Source organism: Hylobates moloch, unplaced genomic scaffold (assembly GCF_009828535.3).
Source record: "Hylobates moloch isolate HMO894 unplaced genomic scaffold, HMol_V3 SCAFFOLD_16, whole genome shotgun sequence".
In the NCBI taxonomy this organism is placed as follows: domain Eukaryota; kingdom Metazoa; phylum Chordata; class Mammalia; order Primates; family Hylobatidae; genus Hylobates; species Hylobates moloch.
The window spans coordinates 30,202,781-30,219,837 of record NW_026652291.1 but is presented as its reverse complement, the minus strand read 5'-3'; the positions used below and the strand labels follow the sequence as shown (position 1 = coordinate 30,219,837).

The 17,057-nt window shown below is 46.2% G+C and overlaps 1 pseudogene; it reads right to left on the bottom strand.

Annotated features, from left to right (window-relative positions):
* Nucleotides 1-6,370: 6,370 nt before the first annotated feature.
* On the bottom strand, nt 6,371-6,533 carry LOC116456479 (U4atac minor spliceosomal RNA; annotated as a pseudogene).
* Between the last annotated feature and the right edge of the window lie 10,524 nt (nt 6,534-17,057).

The following is a 17,057-nucleotide window of genomic DNA, read 5'->3' as shown; positions in this document are numbered from 1 at the left end:
GTGACAAAGAAAGACTCCGTCTAAAAAAAAAAAAAAAATTAGCCAGGAGTGGTGGCGCGTGCCTATAGTTCCATCTACTCGGGAGGCTGAGGCAAGAGAATTGCTTGAACCTGGGAGGCAGAGGTTGCATATATTGCAGTGAGCCCATATTGCGCCATTGCACTCCAGCCTGGGCAACAAGAGTGAAAATCTGTCTTAAAAAAAAAATAGAAAAGAAAAACAAACAAAAAAAAACAGGCCGGGTGCAGTGGCTCATGCCTGTAATCGCTGCGGTTTGGGAGGCCGAGGCAGGCGGACCACAAGGTCAGGAGTTTGAGACCCACCTGGCCAACATGGTGAAACCCTGTCTCTACTAAAAATACAAAAATTAGCCAGGCATGGTGGTAAGTGCCTGTAGTCTCAGCTACTCGGGAGGCTGAGGCAGGAGAATCGCTTGAACCCAGGAGGCGGAGGTTGCAGTGAGCTGAGATTGCACCACTTCACGCAGCCTGGCAACAGAGTGAGACTCTGTCTCAAAACAAACAAACAAACAAACAAACAAACAAACAAACAGTGGTAAACCTTGGTGGTGTGTCCACATGGTGCTAATTCTGCAGCCATGCAGAATGCAAGAGCTGTAGGGGCATGGCTTCGTCTATAAAATTTCAAAGGATATCTTAGCCCGGGGGCCCAAGCAGAGAAGTATTGCAGGAGCACTGTAGAGACCTGTGTCCATTGAGAGGCTGCCTCCCTCTCACTCCCCTGTGTCTCTGTAGCTCCTTCTGGTGGGAGAACCTGAAGGTCTTGATGCCAGGGAGCTAGCAATCAGTCAACCCTCAGGATGTCCCTACTATCCCCCACTATATCCCAGGTCTCTTGGGCACCACAGTCCTTCCCTCAGCCCTATTAGGGCAGGCATCTCGCACTGCCCCACTCTGCTGCCCACCTCCCGCTCTCACCACCAGCCCAGGGCATGGGGTGTACCATCAGGCATACAGGCCTTATCACTGTGCAAACACTTCCTCTTTCCCCAGTGCTGGTTCTCACACAATTGGTAATCGGTGTAAACTTCCTCTGACAATTTACTGAGCAAACATTTACCATACAACTGCCCTGTGTAGGGTTCTGTGCTAATGCCCGTGGGGAATCCAAGCCTGGTCTCCACCTTGGGGCATCTTGAGTCTGGTAGAGATGAAGCACACGAGGCGTCTCAGATGCCGCGGGCCTTGTGGACCAGAGCACCGCGGACTAGAATCCCATTTCTGCTCTCTACTCCCTGTCTTGCCTTGGAGCAAGTGACATCCTTTCTGATCTTGAATTTCCTTAGCTGTGAAATGGGAGTAATGCTGCCTAGGTTTGTTGTGAGGACTAACTAAGATCCCTAGGGGGCCTGGCAGAGCACCTGAGATAAGGACATTCCATAGTCCCTGAGGTGCCACCTTTCAGATATGAATTGAGGGGTCCCTATATACTACAGGGTCAGCCAATCATCCAGTCAACAAGAACACATTCAAAACCGAAGTGTTGGGTAAGGGGGGAACACACATGAACATAACACACATAAACACAGGGTATAAACATAACCCTTTAGTTTAGCCGGAGTGGATGGTGGTGGGAGTTAGTGTTTTTTTAATTAAAAAAAAAATTTATAGGAATGAGGTCTCACTGTGTTGCCCAGGCTGGTCTCAAACTCCTGGACTCAAGCAATCCTCCCACCTTGGCCTCCCAAAGTGCTAGGAGGGGGTTAGTTTTAATATACCCATATGCAACAGCAAGAGATTATTATGGGATAAGTTTGTTTCCTAGGTAAATGCCTATCCTGTGGGCACAGCCTGTGAAGGAGAGATCTCTGCAGGCCTGCGGGAGTTGGGAAATTTCTGTGTTAAGGAGTCAGCATGCAAAATCAGAGCAAACGCAGGCAAAGCAGTCATCAGCATATCAAGGCACAGGGGAATGACAGCTTCCTTTCTTCACTCCTCCATCAAAACAGGTGACCTAAATGGACAACTTTTTTTTTTTTTTTTTTTTTAATGTGGTGACGGAGTCTTGCCCTGTCGCTCAGGCTGGAGTGCAGTGGCGTGATCCTGGCTCACTGCAACCTCTGCCTCCTGGGCTCAAGCAATTCTCCTGCCTCAGCCTCCCAAGTAGCCAGGACTACAGGTGCACACCACCACGCCTGGCTAATTTTTGTATTTTTAGTAGAGACGGGGTTTCACCATGTTGGCCAGACTGGTCTCGAACTCCTGACCTCAGGTGAGCCGCCTACCTCGGCCTCCCAAAATGCTGGGATTATAGGCGTGAGCCATGGCGCCCTGCTGACAGACAACCTTTAAACCTACACGTTTGGTTATTTCTGTATTTTAGGGTTGCTTCGCGCTCTGGCCTGGGTTTGAAGGAAACATGGGAGAGAAGAGGAGAAAAGGGCTGGAGGAGGCTTGGCCATGGTAGAAGGCATGGGGGGGTGTGTGAGGAGAAGGAAACACAGAGTGATGGGCCAGCAAGGAGTCACAGGGTTTGGGGATCTGGGACAGAGACCCTCCTGGCCTCCAATGGGGTAACACGGAAGAGAGGGGTGCTGATACTCCTGGTGTTGGAGGAAGATTCTGGGGAAAGACACCAAGAGGAAGCACAGGGCAGCTATGGATGCATCCATGGACTGAGCATGAGCTTTGGTGTGAGGCCAACCTCGGTTTCCATGGGGCCCTCAGCACTGACTGACTGTGTGACCTTGGTCAAGTTACTTTACCTCTTTGAACCTCAGTTCTCTAATCTCCAAGTGAGAATAACAACATCTGTTTCATAGCTCTTTTGCAAGGACTGTAAATTGTATAGCACAGAGCCTGCCAGAATGTAGGCGACCAAGTTTCCTTCCCCCCTCTCAAGCTTCCAGGAGTGCCCCAGAAATACAAGACTGGCTATATTTAGTGTCTGGCTCCCTCCCCCGACAACCCATGGTTAAATTAGAATGAAACTATTTATGCTAAAGTCTCTGAAGTTCTAAAATTCTCTGGCAATGTGAGTAGACTGGGTGGGAGAAGACAGCAATCCAACTCCTGGGGACATGGCGGCTGCTGCTGCGAGGCTGTACTCTCTGAGCAGCACACGCCAGTCTTCCTGGGTACCAGCCTGGCAGACGGCCAGGCAGCGGGGCAGACGGCATGCCCAGAAGCCTGGCAACTCCTCCCTTCCCCATTCATGTTCTCTGAGTCCGGGTTCCCTCAGTCCCCTTGGCCAAAGTTTGCCTTGGGTGATGGTAGGGGTGGAAGGAAAGGCTGGCCCTACAGGAGTGTGTGTGCAGGGAAGGTACCCCAGAGGCCGATTTCAGCCCATTCTAGGAAAGGGTGTTGTAGTAACAAATGTTTTATGCTGGAAAGGTGTCTGAGGCAGCAGCCAGAGCTTGGGCCCTGAAGAATTTACCCAGATACTATGGTTTTCCACCTGGACGCCCATAAAATATCCCAAGAGTTTTGTAAAAATACTGTTAGTCTGGTCCCCATCTATGAGATTCTGATTCCACTGGTTCACAGTGGCTGGAATTTTGTTACCAGTGCCCTAGGTGTCTGCATTGTGCAGAGGTGGATGAGGACCAGTGTTCCCAAGGCATTCCCATGTCTCTGGACCAGAGCTCCTCTGTGCTCCCTTCTATCTCCAAGTGTCTGCAAGTCTGGTACGATGTATGTGATGTAATCACTTGAACTTGCTTCCATCCTGGCCCCTTGCCATCTACCCTTTGAAACACAGCAACCAGAATGAGGCCTTTAAACATAAACCGGCTGGGCATGGTGGCTCATGCCTGTAATCCCAGCAGTTTGGGAGGCCGAGGCGGGCAGATCACTTGAGCCCAGGAGTTTGAGACCAGCCGGGCCAACATGATGAAACCCCATCTCTACTAAAAATACAAAAATTAGACATGTGGTCCCAGCTACTCAGGAGGCTGAGATGGGAGAATTGCTTGAACCTAGGACACAGAGGTTGCAGTAAGCCAAGATCATGCCACTGCATTCCAGCCTGGGTGACAGAGCGAGACTCCATCTCAAACAAAACAAAACACAACAATACAAAACAAAACAAAACAAAATAAAACATAAATCAGATCCCATCCCTTTCTCACTTCAGTATCTCCAGTATGTCCCATTTCAATCCCAACTCCTCACCAGGGGCAGTAGGATGCTCTGGGATCTGGCTCTTCCCCTACCTTCCTCTCAGCCCTGACACCACTAGAATCTTCCTTTTTCATTGTTGTTGTTGTTGATTCAGTGTTTTGTTCTTGTCGTCCAGCCTGCAGTGCAGTGGTGCGATCTTGGCTCACTGCAACCTCCACCTCCCAGGTTCAAGCAACCCTCCTGCTTCAGCCTCCCGAGTAGCTGGGATTACAGGCGCCTGCCACCACACCCGGCTAATGTTTGTTTGTTCGTGTTTGTTTGTTTTTTTGTTTTGTTTAGTTTTTGAGATAGAGTCTCGCTCTGTCGCCCAGGCTGGAGTGCAGTGGTGCGATCTCTGCTCACTGCAAGCTCCACCTTCCCAGTTCATGCCATTCTCCTGCCTCAACCTCCCGAGTAGCTGGGACTACAGGCACGCGTCACCACACCCGGCTAATTTTTGTATTTTTAGTAGAGATGCAGTTTCACCACATTGGACAGGCTGGTCTCAAACTCCTGACCTCGTGATCCACCTGCTTCTGCCTCCCAAAGTGCTGGGATTACAGGTGTGAGCCACCACACCCGGCAAATTTTTATATTTTTTAGTAGAGATGGGGTTTCACCATGTTGGCCAGGCTGGTCTTGAACTCCTGACCTCAGGTGATCCACCTGCCTTGGCCTCCCAAAGTGCTGGGATTATAGATGTGAGTCACTGCACCCAGCCACCACTAGCACCTTCCTGTTCCTCACACTCACCGAGCTGGTCCTGCCCTAGAGCCTTTGCACTTGCTGTGCCCTGTGGTTGGTACTCTTCCCCAGCCTGGTTCATAGCTGGCTCCTCCTCATCCTACAGGTCTCAGAGGTCCCCTCTTCAGAGAGCTTTCCCTCACCTGCCTAGTCCACGTGGCACTCCTTTTCCCTTCCTGTCCCTCCCTATCATTATCACCTACAATACTCCCCACTAGGAAGCAAGTTCCATGAGAACAGGGAACTTGTCTAACTGCTTTGTCACAGTGCCTGGCACAGATGAATTCTTAATAACTAGTTGTTGAACAAATAAGTGGAAATGGACATAGCATGCTTATGTATTAAATTATGTGTTTTCATGTATACAGACATATAGGTATACCTGCAGATAATGTGATTAGAGGTCTGGGGTAGAAATGGACAGATGGTGCCAGAGAAGAGGGCACCAAAGGAGAAGGGAAAGGAATATTGACTGAGCCTCGACTCAGTGCCAGGCACTATTCTAGAGTTTTTTATACATTTAATCTTCACAACAACCCATTGGGCACTGTAAACAAAATTCCAAGGATTCAAGCCACCATGGACCAAAGGAATCAGAATCTTGAGGATGGGGCCAGCATTACTGTCCTCTTTCTACAGGTTAAAAAAACTGAGACTTAGAGAGGGAAATAACTTGCCCGCAGTTAATCTACCAACAAGTGCCAGAGCAGGATATAAACCCGAGTTTATTGGACTCCAAGACAGTCTTGCTCATTGCATCATTCTTGAAGGAGAAATTACCTTACTCATTACCTCTCTCCATTATCAGGTAATAAAAAAACTCTGGTGAATGCGGCCCCAGATAGCAATGGCTAATTGGTGACTGGAGCTAATAACATTGGCCGAGCGAGCAGGGCAGATAAGGAAGGAAAAGAAAATCCACTAATAGTCTTGCCATCTATCTGGAAACAACCTTTTTTCTTAATTTTATTTGTGTTGTTACGAATTTGCACTCCTTTCCTTTTGCAGAATATATACATATATTCTACTTGATTTAAATTCCCAGGATACAACAACCCAGAGGGATTTGGCCTCATTAAGAGTCAGTGAGCTAGTTTGTTTGGGCCCTCTCTCTTAAACTTCCAAATCTAATTTCCAACCAAAGGAATAGAATATACTCTTTTTTTGGTTATTTATTTATTATTTTTTTGAGATGAAGTCTTGCCCTGTTGTCCAGGCTGGAATGCAGTGGCGTGATCTTGGCTCACTGCAACCTCTGCCTCCCAGGTTTAAGTGATTCTCTCACCTCAGCCTCCCAAGTAACTGGGATTACAGGCATGCACCACCACACCTGGCTAGTTTTTGTATTTTTAGTAGAGATGGGGTTTCACCGTGTTGGCCAGGCTGGTCTCAAACTCCTGACCTGAGGAGTTCCATCCACCTCGGCCTCCCAAAGTGCTGGGATTACAGGTGTGATCCACCGTGCCTGGCCTAGAATATACTCTTTAGAATACTCTTTTTAAAATACCTCCAGAACTTAGTTTATATCCAGGTTGTCTGTAATCCTAGTCTCTGGAAAGTACTTCTGTTTTTTATGTTTATTTTTGCTTTTTTTTTTTGTATGTGTTAGCAGTACTGCCCTCACTATGCGCTCATTGGACAGTAGCACAAACCCAAGAAAAGAATGGTGATTTGGCAATCATTTCTAAATAGCAGAACACCTTTTCTTATTTTAGAATATGTAGGGCCAGGCATGGTGCCTCACACCTATAATCCCAGCACTTTGGGAGGCTGAAGTGGGAGGATTGCTTGAGCCCAGGAGTTCAAGACCAGCCTGGGCAAGATAGCAAGACTACACATCTCTACAATAAATAAATAAATACATAAATAAAATGTCAGAGCTAGTTGTCAATTAAATCTGATCGAAACATATCATGCCATCTAGCACGGGACCTCAAGGCCTTATAGACATGAGTTATATATCCTCCTTGCTTATAAAATGCAGACTGTCTAATTGCTAGCTCACAGAAGATCATCACATAGGGGCTTAAAACTTAGTTGGGGCAGAGCCATCATGTGAGATATAAACAGAATGGGGAGAATCTGTAATATAGGGTGAGAACTTTGTAAGCTTCATTCTATGGACAACGGAGAACTATATCAGGGCTCTGCAGTTTCAGGAGATAAGAACCAATTCTGAGTTAACAGGAAAAAAAAAAGCCATCTGAAGGAAGGATATTGGGGAGTTTATAGAATTGAAGGAAAAACTGACCAGGCAAGAGGGGATCTCCTGGGGATTAACTCATGATTCAACTTCAAACTTCCCATCCCTGAATCCCTGTTCAAAATTCAAATTCCCAGGTGAGTCTGAATGGCTTAGCTTAGGTCATGTGCACCCTTCATGGGACCTGGGATTGGTTGACCTCCCGAATTCTCCACAACAGAGAAAAGGAGACAAATTCCAAAGGAACAGATGCTGGCCAGACAGATGAGACATATCTGCTCTAGTAGCCACTTGACATTGCTTTTTCTTTTTCTTTTTCCTTTTTTTTTTTTCTTTTTGAGATGGAGTCTTGCTCTGTCACCAGGCTGGAGTGCAGTGGTGCGATCATGGCTCACTGCAACCTCTGCCTCCTGGGTTCAAGCGATTCTCCTGCCTCAGCCTCCCAAGTAGCTGGGATTACAGGCTAATAGCTTTCTAAACATCTCCTGCCTCTCTCTGTCTCTGTCTGTCTCTCTCTTTTTTTTCTTTCTTTTTTTTTTTTTTTTTAGATGGAGTTTTGCTCTTGTCACCCAGACTGGAGTGCAATGACATGATCTCAGCTCACTGTGACTTCCACCTCCCGGGTTCAAGCGATTCTCCTGTCTCAGCTTCCCAAGTCGCTAGGACTACAGGCACATGCCACCACACCCAGCTAATTTTTGTATTTTTAGTAGAGACAGAGTTTCACCATGTTCGCCAGGATGGTCTCGATTTCTTGACCTCGTGTTCCGCCCGCCTCGGCCTCCCAGAGTGCTGGGATTACAGGCGTGAGCCACTGCGCCCGGCCAAAAGAAAAAAAGAGAAAGAGGCCAGGCATGGTGGCTCATGCCTGTAATCCCAGCATTTTGGGAGGCTGAGGGGGGCCAGATCAGTTGAGGTCAAGAGTTCGAAACCAGCTGGGCCAACATGGTGAAACCCCCTCTCTACTAAAGATACAAAAATTAGCTGGGCGTGGTGGCATGTGCCTGTAGTCCTAGCGACTTGGGAAGCTGAGACAGGAGAATCGCTTGAACCTGGGAGGTGGAAGTCACAGTGAGCTGAGATCATGTCATTGCACTCCAGTCTGGGTGACAAGAGCAAAACTCCATCAAAAAAAAAAAAAAAAAAAGAAAGAAAAAAAAGAGAGAGACAGACAGAGACAGAGAGAGGCAGGAGATGTGTTAGAAAGCTATTAGCCGTCAACCATTGTGGAAGGAATGAACCAGGCTGGGCTTGTGGACAATGGAACGAAGTAACCAGATATGAGGCACAAGGGCTCAAAAAGTAGTTTGCAAACTCGATTGAGCCATCTGGGGTAGTTGGGACCCCAGGAGTTCATCTCCAGCCTACACCAGAATCCTCTCTGGGTAGTGACTGGGAATCTACAATTTTAAAACACACAGCCATCCTCCATAGAAGACACTGGTCTGTGTAGATGGGCATTTGGAAACCACTGACCTATTAGACCCTTTTTTCTAAATGTCCTCTAGTCCAGTTTCTCATCTTATCTCTTTGCTCTTGCAGTTAAGCATTATCAAAGCTTAGCTTTTGAGTACTTGCAATTTGTACTCATTACATTTAGAGTCATATATCTGCAAGATCTCTTCTGAGGTCTTTGGAATGAAAACAAGAACAGAGAGGTATGTTGGCTCCTAATTGTCGCCTTATTTTGTTAGTGTGTCTGGGGCTTGTGGCTTTTGACAAGGACTCGAGAGATGACTTTGTCAGTTTTTCCTTTGAGGACAATAATCCCGAGTTTTATCCTCCCTTTCACTATAATAAGTCTCCATAACAAACACACCCAAGTCTGGTATTTCTGAACTTATGGCTCTGTGCTGAATACATGCTGTTCCTGGAGCCAGGCTCATTTTGCAGTTTCTCCTCCCAACTCCACCCTTTGGTCCTGCTGATGGGCTCATTCAGCCTTGGCATGTGATAAACCTCAGGTTCTGGGAGTTTTCTCTAGGACACTGAAGAACAGTATTGACTTTTCAGTAATTGCTGGAGTTTAAAAGGAATGGTGATCTTTGGGAGTGGGAGTGTGGTACAGGTGGGCGAACAGGACTCACAGTGCCAACTTGCTTCTCCCCATTCCTATAGTGAGGGGACTCGTAAGCATGAATAACTAGGAAAGGGTTTGCCGAACTTCAGTCGTTTGAATACCATCCTCCTGATTTTTGCCAAATCTTCATGTTATCCATCTGCTATTTATTTTATACTTTTCATTAATTAACATATTTTTGCTGGCATAGTCACTACCTACACTAGCCTTGCTGTAAACAATCATATTCGTGAAGTTGCTGATTCATGAAATTGGGTCTGGTATGCTACCTATAAATTTTTTCTAGTACACATTAAAATAAATATACACTTATTGAAATTGTGTAAATGTTCACTCACGTGCTAAAATCCTCCCATGTGCAACTAGAGGTACATGTATCTCAGTTTGGGAACACTAGCTTAGGAATGTCCATGAGCTAAGAGGCCAGTGATTCCAGACCCCCTAATTCATTGTAGTTTTGGTGCCAAATGTAAGAATTTTTTTGAGTCTATTTATTGAAAAGTTACCCTTTTGTATATATCCTGTTATTGCAGAAGTCAAGGTTCAGAGCCAGAAACAGAAGCTACCCAAGGTATTTTAAGCAAGAAGGAAATTAATAATTTTTTTTTTTTGAGATGGAGTCTTACTCTGTCATCCAGGCTGGAGTACAGTGGCATGATCTCGGCTTACTGCAACCTCCTCTTCCCAGGTTCAAGTGATTCTCCTGCCTCAACCTTTGGAGTAGCTGGGATTACAGGTGCTGCCACTATGCCCAGCTAATTTTTGTATTTTTCAGTAGAGACGGGGTGTCACTATGTTGGCGAGGCTGGTCTTGAACTCCTGACCTCAGATGATCCAACTGCTTCGGCCTCCCAAAGTGTTGGGATTACAGGCGTGAGCCACTGAACCCAGTGGGAAATTAATAATTTTATATTATCAGAAGGTTGGGAACTGAGCTCCCTCTTGGACTGAGTACCCGAGCACCCCAGAACTGACCTCCCAGGGGACCCATAACTCCTTCATAATCAGCAGGCTGCTAATGGGATGGCTCGGTTTAAGGTTTCACCACCACCACAGCTGTAATCCAGGGATTAGGTATCACCTCCACCTCCTCTGCCACAAGTTCCAGTAGATAGTCGTGGATCTGGAAATTACACACTGGACTGCTGCTGTGGATCCCCAGATCCCCTTGACATTGCTTGCAGCAGAACGTGGCCAAAGCAGGAAGAAAGGGGCCCATGATTCAACTTTCTTCTGCTTTTCAAATCTCCCATGAGTGCATCAAATTTGATGAAGCCTACTTGCATCATCCAGAACTCTAACTTGAGGGAGTCTGAGTTTGTAGCTGGAGAGCTTTTTTAACATAAGAAAGTCCAGTATGCTGGGCGTGGTGGCTCACCCCTGTAATCCCAGCTGCTTGGGAGGCTGAGGCAGGAGAATTGCTTGAACCCAGGAGGCAGAGGTTGCAATGAGCTGAGATCATGCCACTGTACTCCAGCCTGGGCGACAGAGTGAGACCACCATGTCTTAAAAAAAAAAAAAAAAAAAAAAGAAAGAAAAAAAGAAAGAAAGAAAAGAAGAGAAAGGTGAGAATGGATGCTGAGCGCCAATTAGTCATATTCATCAAATTGCCTATTAATGGCAGCTCTGCTGCTGATTCTCAGTGAACTAAGAAATCACTAAGCCAAAGGCAGGAAAAAAAGACCACGGAAACCCACCATTAATGCAGGTTCTTATGTTACCAAATAGTCGCTCTTATGTGAACTGGGGGAGTATGCATGTGTGTATGTGTGTAAAACCAGGTTTTGTGTAATCTGAAGGTACACACTTACAAACATACAGGTTAAGTCAATAAAAGTGACCTTGCTAGCACAAATTGACATGCCACACCAAAACCTCAATGGCTCCTCATTGCCTGCGGGAAGTAATAGCCTTGTATACTATACCTTTCACAAGTTCGCCCGTAGTTAACCTCTCATCCCTTAACACCTGGCATATTCTGTGACAGCCCTCCATTCTGGTTAAAGAGCTCCAGTGATTGGATAAGAAACAGCCAAACAGTCCCCGCTTCCTGCCTTCCTGATTAGTAGGGTTCTGCCTGGAAAGCCTTGTCCTCTTCCTATTGACTAACTTGAGTCAGTCTTTCTTCAAGGTCAATTTTGTGCGTTTTCCTCACTTCCTAAAGCAGGCCTTGTTCTCCCACTCTCTTCTCTCTGTATTCGTAAAAAACTCGTAGCTGGGCACAGTGGCTCATGTCTGTAATCCCAGCACTTTGACAGGCCAAGGTGGGAGAATCACTTGAGCCCAGGAGTTAGAGACCAGCCTGGGCAACATAGTGAGACATTGTCTCTACAAAAAATAAAAAAATTAGCTGGGCACAGAGGCGTGTTCCTGTAATTCCAGCTACTCGGGAGGCTGAGGCAGGAGAATCTCTTGAACCTGGGAGCCAGAGATTGCAGTGAGCTGAGATTGGGCCACTGCACTCCAGCCTGGCCAACAGAGAGAGACTCTCTCAAAAATAATAACAATAATAATAAAGCCCAGTAAAGGCTGAGTGCAGTGGCTCACACCTGTAATCCCAGCACTTTTGGAGGCCAAGGTGGGAGGATTGCTTGTGGAGTTTGACACCAGCCTGGGGAACATAGCAAGACCCCAGCTACTTGGGAGGCTGAGGTGGGAGGATCACTTGAGCCCAGGGGGTTGAAGCTGCAGGGAGCAGAATGGCGCCACTGCACTCCAGCCTGGGTGACAGAGCAAGACCCTGTTTCAAAAATAAGAACAAAACCAAAAAAATCCTCTTTTTCTCAGTTGGGATCTGGTTTCCACCCTCCTAGTCACCCTTTCAGGGCTTTGCTTCCCTGTAACCTGCTTGGGGAGGTGCTCCTCCCACCCCCATGTTCCTGTGTTACTGGGTACTTCCATTAATTCCATCCATAACAGGTGAAGGTGGAAGAAGGAAACCACCTTCACCTTCATTCCCATTGCAAGACGAAGGTGTGGGAGGAGGGTGGTCTTGCTTTAAGGAATTAATCTGGTAGATCCTTACAGGCAGTGACAGACAAAGCCTTAGCCAAATCATTGGAAGTGGAGACATTCTGCTGTGGAGGTGGAGAAAAGGGAATCCCTGTGCATAAGGAAAAAGGAGACACAAGGCTGGCTTTTGAGAAACAGGGACGAGGTAAAGCACTGAGAGAAGGGACATTGGAGGAGAGAGAGGGAAGAGAGCCAAGAAGGATGAAGGCCCTCTGAGGAGTGAGATGCTTGGTGCTATTTGGAAAGAGGATGGAGGGCATGGCTCAAACCCTCATTAAAGTCCACTGCTGCACCCACCAGTGCCACAGAGAGTGGGTTTTTGTGCTATGACTAGAAAGGAAGCTGGGCACGGTGGCTCAGGCCTGTAATCCCAGCACTTTGGGAGGCCGAGACAGGTGGATCACCAGGTCAGGAGTTCAAGACCAGCCTGGCCAAGATGGTGAAACCCCATCTCTACTAAAAATACAAAAAATTAGCCAGGCGTGGTGGTACGTGCCTGTACTCCCAGCTACTTGGGAAGCTGAGACAGAGAATTGCTTAAACCCGGGAGGCGGTGGTTGCAGTGAGCCAAGATTGCACCACTGCACTCCAGCCTGGGCAACAGAGTGAGACTCTGTCTCAATAAACAAACAAACAGACAAACAAATAAAACGAGAACAGGACTGAGCTCCAGATCTGGACTGTTGTGGGACATAACAGGGACCCTTCATGGGGACAGCAAGATTTGCAGCCTGACCTAATTCAGAGGAAGGAGGATCCTGACCTCCAAAATCACTATGACTATCAGAATATCCTAGGAGATCACAAAGTAACGGAGTGGGTGTGAGACCTTTTGCAAATGTGTGTACTCATACAGTGCAAAGGCACACCTCCCAGGGGGCCATGAGAATGCAGACCCCACTTCTATGCTCACAGAACTTTGGCTGCTACAAAGGCCTGCCAGTTAAAATTCTAAGCCTCTATTTTGATTCCTTGCTCTTGTAGGAGACAACATTTCTCAAATGATTCCCAAAAGATGTCCAAATCCCAGGAACCTCTGAATATTATGGGATTTCAGTCCCGTGATTGTGTTCTGTTTCAAGATAGGGAGATTATCCAGGTCTGCCTGGCCTAATCATGTGAGCCTTTGAGGGCAGAGAGCTGTCTCTGGATAGTAGCAGAGGAGAAAGTCAGAAATTCAAAGGACTATGCACTGTGGCTGACTTTGAAGATGGAGGGGGGAGTTTGAGAAGAACATGGGGGCATCTACTTACAGGGAGCAGATTCCAGATAGCAGCAAACAAGGGAACAAGGATCTCAGTCCTACAGCCATGAGGAATTGGATTTTGGCAACAACCTGAATGGGTTTAGAAGTAGGCTCTTCCCCAGCACCTCTAGATAAGAACCGAGCATGGTTGATATATTGACTTCAGCCGTGTGAAAACCTAAGCAGAGAGCTCAGCTGAGCCTGCTGGACTCTGTACCATGAATTCCACAGAACCATGAGCTAATAAATGGGTGTGTTTAAGCCACTAAGTTTGTGGTGACTTGTTACAGAGGAATAGAAAACTAATATACCTCTCATGCCCTGCCCAGTTTTGACCTCCTCAGCAGCACCTTCTAGCCCTAAGGGACTCTTTTTTTTTTTTTTTTTTTTTGGAGACAGAGTCTCACTGTTGCCCAGTCTGGAGTGCAGTGGTGCAATCTCAGCTCACTGCAACTTCTGCCTCCCATGTTCAAGCGATTCTCCTGCCCCAGCCTCCTGAGTAACTGGGATTACAGGCACGTGCCACCACGCCCAGCTAATTTTTTGTATTTTTAGTAGAGATGGGGTTTCATCACGTTGGTCAGGCTGGTCTCGAACTCCTGACCCCGTGATCCACCTGCCTCATCCTCCCAAAGTGCTGGGATTATAGGCGTGAGCCACCGTGCCCAGCCTTAATTTTTGTATTTTTAGTAGAGATGGGGTTTCATCATGTTGACCAGGCTGGTCCCGAATTCCTGACCTCAGGTAATTCACTCGCCTCTGCCTTCCAAAGTGCTGGGATTACAGGTGTGAGCCACAGCCATGTACTTTTTTATTATGGCATGCTTTAGCTAGGACCCCTTTGCTTAGCCTCTCAATATTTGACGTACTCCACTTACCCTATCTGATCCCAGGCTTGGCCTCCCTTGGACTCTTCTGCCCGGGGGGGATTCCTGAGCATTCCCGCAGGACCTCCGATGTATGTGTACCTCTTCCCTCCAGTTGTTATAGTATGTAGCAAACTTAGACTGATGTCCTGTGTATAATGGGTTTGTGACATTTGTTACCCATATCCCCATACCTATCATGGTGCTCAGCATATAGTAGATGCTCAATAATATGTGTTGATGATGCTGATGACTAGAGAGGGAAGAAAATCTCCAGATCATCCACCTCAAACATTCCCAGTGTTGGCGTTTGATGCTCTCACCGTGTTGAATTAATGTGCAATTTGCAGAAGCCACTGTGTTCTGCCTTGCCTCTGAGTTCCTCCATCCCTAACTTGCTTTTCTCCATCCTCACCCCCTGTGTCTTCCTCCTTCTTTCAACTGGCTAAATCTTCTTATTCTTCAGGTCTCAGCTAAATGTGACACTCTCTGAGAACCTTCTCTGGTCTCCCAGTTCAAGAGTAAGCCCTCTTTTGTTCCCTGGCAGTACCCCATCAACATAATTGTCTTTATAATTGTACCTGTTATTCTATATTCTAGACTATATGTCTAGAATAACAGAGAGATGTTTCCTTTTTTTTTTTTTTTTACTTTTGAAACTCCAGCACCTGACACAGAGTAGTTTCTCAATAAATATTTGTTGCATGGCCATGCTTTTTTTTTTTTTTTTTTTTTTTTGAGATGGAGTCTCACTCTGTCATCCAGGCTGGGGTGCAGTGGCACGATCTTGGCTCACCACAACCTCTGCCTCCTGGGTTCAAGTGATTCTCCTGCCTCAGCCTCCCGAGTAGCTGGGATTACAGGCATGCACTGCCACGCCTGGCTAATTTTGTATTTTTAGTACAGACAGGGTTTCTCCATGTTGATCAGGCTGGTCTTGAACTCCCGACCTCAGATGATCCACCTGCCTCTGCCTCCAAAGTGCTGGGATTACAGGCGTGAGCCACCGTGCCTGGTCATCGCCACGCTTCTTAATTACTTGGGTATCTTGTTAAAGTGCAGATTCCTTCTTGGATCTGGGTAGCACCTGAGCATCTGCATTTCTAAAAAGGTCCAGATGATGTTGATGCTGCTGGTTCAGGAGTCACACCTGGAGTAGCAAGGTAATTGGATACACACTCCCACCATTACCTCCATTACCTCACAGCGGTGAAAAGTTTGCATTTAAGAGAAGCTTAACAGGGTTTGGGGTGCAAATAATGGCCACTGGACAAAATCTCCCCCGTCATTGCTAAGGCAGCTGACTCATTTACAGAGGTGAAGCCAGTAACCTTGGCCTTATTAGTAACCGAGCTAACTGCCACAAATGAATAAATAACAACATTTGGCTAATTTGCATTTCAAAACGGTTTCCTTCCCTTGCTCACACTCTGGTGGAGATGCTAATGAACCATGAAATATCTAAAACATTGGCAGCAAGGAGGAAAAGAAGCAGCATTGACCCATGCCTGAAGAAAAATGATCTTCAAAAATCAAGAGCTATTAAATGCAATGTGGTATCCAGGGTTGGATCCTGGAACAGGGAAAAAAACATTAGAAGAAAAACCAGTGAAATCAGAATAAAGTTGGGAGTTTAGTTCCTAGTAATGTACCAGTGTGGGTTTCTGAGTTTTGACAAATGTACCATGGTAATGTAAGAATGCAGGAGAAACTGGATAAAGGGTATATGGGAACTCTCTGTGTTATCTTTGCAATTTCTCTATAAATCTAAAATTATTTCAAAATAAAAAATTTACTAGGTCGGGCCCAATGGCTCAAGCCTGTAATCCCAGCACTTAGGAAGGCTGAGGTGGGTGGATCACTTGAGGTCACGAGTTCAAGACCAGCCTGGCCAACATGGAGAAACTCCTTCTGTACTAAAAATACAAAAATTAGCTGGGTGTAGTGGCAGACACCTGTAGTCCCAGCTACTCAGGAGGCTGAGGCAGGAGAATCACTTGAACCCAGGAGGCAGAGGTTGCAGTAAGCCGAGATCATGCCATTGCACTCCAGCCTGGGGGACAGAGCAAGAATCTGTCTCAAAAAAAAGAAAAAAAAAAATTACTAAAAAAATTAAGAGGTAGATAGCTGTATAGATTTTCTTCATCTTGGATAATAGTATTCCATAAATATAAAACAAGTTTTTATAAATATAAAACAATTGCCATTGATTTAACAATAGGTTGGAAATGTGTATTCATGGAAAAGATTCTCTATCCAAACCTAGTAGCAATCAAGGAAGGGATCAGGTGGTGGCTTGTCCCAAGAATGTACCTGGCAATGTGGCATACCAGTGGCACCAACACTCCAGAAGTGCTTTGCCGTATATCATGAATTCCAAGATAGCCTGGCTGCCATTGGTTCCTGATTCCTATTTTTCTTTCTTGAGGATATCAGGAACTTCTTCCATGCTTGGAAGAAATGTCTTTGTATGTTTGTTTGTTTATGTAACAATATTATCTTAAACACTTGGTCATGGCATCACATTTTGCCTCAACTGTATTTCTCTGTATTCTTATATACTAGAGACATTAAGTCTGGTGAGACCATGGACTTGAACTTACCCATCATTGCATGTCCAGCACCTGACTCCAAATGAGGCTCATTACAGGTGCTTAAGAATTATTTGTGGGATGGATGAGTCAATGAGGTAAGTCAACATTTGAAGTAAATTCCTGCCTAAAAAGCATGCATTTTCCAATGATATTCATTATGCAAGTATACCCCTTTGATGGAACTTTTTCTT